This window comes from Trachemys scripta, chromosome 11 (genome assembly GCF_013100865.1).
Source record: "Trachemys scripta elegans isolate TJP31775 chromosome 11, CAS_Tse_1.0, whole genome shotgun sequence".
Taxonomy (NCBI): Eukaryota; Metazoa; Chordata; order Testudines; family Emydidae; genus Trachemys; species Trachemys scripta.
The window spans coordinates 11,914,004-11,916,892 of record NC_048308.1 but is presented as its reverse complement, the minus strand read 5'-3'; positions in this window follow the sequence as shown (position 1 = coordinate 11,916,892).

The window sequence follows — 2,889 nt, the reverse complement described above, 5'->3', positions numbered from 1 at the left end:
GTTGTCTCGTGTTGTCTCTGCAATTCCATGCAGTCTTATACTGCACATACAGATATGTAAAAAAACCTATTTTTACAGTGGCATAGGTGTGCATTGTGCTATCCAGAACTATAGGAAGAGAGAGAGTTCCTGCCCCCAGGATTTTACAATCTAAGGGGCAGGCAGTAGTCAGTGAAATCAATGGGGCTATTCACATGTGAGCTGCAGGACAGGTCCACCTTTTGATGAACATAGTAAATTATGACAGCATACAAAGGATGGAAGGAATGGGTGAGTGTTACAACAAAATGAGGTTTTGACATACTGTCCACCCCGCCAAAAAGCCAAAAGAAGGTAGCATAGATCCCAGAAGATTCTGCAACCTAGATGTCATTGTAAATGAATCAAATGCAATGGCTAACCTCCAAGCAAGTACTTTAGAGTTCATTTATATTGCTGATAAATAAACTCATTTGGGGGGTGGGGGAGAATGCATTTTCTGTATACGAAAGTCTTTTTTATACAATACTTGCTGACAGGCCACTGGGGAAAAATGAGAATTGGCAAACTTGCTTATTTTCACATTGAATCACATATTCATCTATTAAAGGGTGACACTGCCCCTTTAAGAAGGAGCCAGGTCAGTGCACCTGTGCCACATCAACTGACCCAAATTAGTTTTAAAAGAGGGCACCTCAGTCTGAGTGTGTCATATGTGCCATCTGGGGAAAAACTCTGCCCCTCTGGTCTTTCAGTTGATTCTCAGTTTTTCATCCTGACACTGCTGGTGAGAGGGAAGTACAATTGGGAGGTGCTGGAGGGATTTGTGTTTACTGGGAGAGGGTATTTGGGGGGGGGGGGGCTGGAGGAGGCTGCATATAGCCCCCGGCCCAGACACCGTCACCCCCAGAGCAGAGCAGCAGGCCCAGGCACCTGCACCCCTTCCCCCTAAAAGCCCAGCTATAGGATGCCCCCCAACCCAGACACCCGCACCCACTCTCGAGCCCAGTCTCAGGCCAAACACCCACACCTCCTTCCCCCAGAGCCTAGGGATCCAGAGGGAGAAACAGCCTGATGCTGGTCAGACTGGGCTTATATGGAGTTTCCTGCATGCTGCCTCCTTTCTTTAGGGCAGGGGTAGGCAATCTATAGCATGCGTGCCGAAGGCGGCACGCAAGCTGATTTTCAGTGGCACTCACGCTGCTTGGGTCCTGGCCACCAGTCCGGGGGGCTCTGCATTTTAATTTAATTTTAAATGAAGCTTCTTAAACATTTTAAAAACCTTATTTACTTTACATACAACAATAGTTTAGTTATATATTATAGACTTATAGAAAGAGACCTTCTAAAAACATTAAAATGTATGACTGGCACGCAAAACAAATTAGAGTGAATAAATGAAGACTCGGCACACCACTTCTGAAAGGTTGCCGACCCCTGCTCTAGGGTGTGCCAGGAACAGCAGCTGTTGAGAATCCTCCAGCTCTGAGTCCCCTCCCCCATATCCCAGCAGTGTCCTCTATTTGGGGGCTGGGGAGCCAGGCACTATGTGGTCCAGTGGCCCCTAGTGGCAGCCAACAGTTCTGCAATGTCAATTCTGTGGGGAAAAATGAAATTCTGCACAGAATTAATGTTCTGCACAAATTCTGCATTGTGCAGTGGCGCAGAATTCCCCCAGGAGTAGATAATCACTATAGTGTGTTCTGTGTTATAAAATGCTTTCTAATTAGTGTTTAATACAGTAACTCCTCACTTAAAGTCGTCCCGGTTAACGTTGTTTCCTTGCTGATCAATTAGAGAACATGCTTGTTTAAATTTGCACAATGCTTCCTTATAACGTTGTTTGGCAGCCGCCTGCTTTGACCCCTGCTTGCAGAAAGAGCAGCCTGTTGGAGCTAACTGGGGTGCTTGGAACCAGGGTGGACCAGCAGCCCCCCTATCAGCTCCCCGCTCCTCTAAATTCCCTGTGTGGCAGCCGCCCAGCGGGCTTTCAATTGCCCTGCAGTTCAGTTGTCCCTCCCCTCACTGCCATGTGCTGCTCCTAACCTCTGCCTTGGAGCTGCTCTCGGGAGCCTCTTGCTTGCTGTGGAGGGGAAGAAGGGTGCTAATGTCAGGGTATCCTCCGCCGCCCTGCTCCTGCCCCCCCGCTTACCCCATCTCCATAGAGTGGGGTTGGGGGGACAGGACACAACAAGGCTCAGGACGGAGAGAGCTTGCTGACAGCAGCTGCTGTCTCAACTTGCTGATCTACTTAAAAGGGCAGTGTACTTAGAGTGGGGTCAGCGTACTTAAAGGGGCAATGCGCATCTCTCTCTCTCACACAGAGTGTATGTCTGTCTCTCTCTGGCATGCTGGTCTCCTCTCCCTCCATTCGTGCTGCCTTGTAGAGTGTGAGGCTACATTAATAACGTGTTAACTCTTGAGGGCTCAGCCAAGTGATAGTTCACCATTTAGCAATAAGGCATTCCCTGGGAAATATTCCACCATCTGACTCCACTACCTCAACCAAGCTTCACAATCATCGTTGCTGTGTACAGTATTAAATAATTTGTTTAAAACTTATGCTGTCCGTCTGTCTGTCTGTGTGTGTGTGTGTATATATATAAAATATAGTCTTTTGTCTGGCGAAAAAAATTTCCCTGGAACCTAACTCCCCCACCCCCCCCCCATTTACATTAATTTTTATGGGGAAATTGGATTCGCTTAACATCATTTTGCTTAAAATAGCATTTTTCAGAAACATAACTACAACAGTAAGCGAGGAGTTACTGTACCAACCAAACTCAGCCATAATTTAACTAGAAAACACCAGCGGTGAAAGTAATTTAAACGACTTACCAGTACTCTGGAGTCCTGAGCAGGGAGCAGGGCCTAAACTGGAAGGGGTGGAGCCTTTAGAGCCTGGGGCCC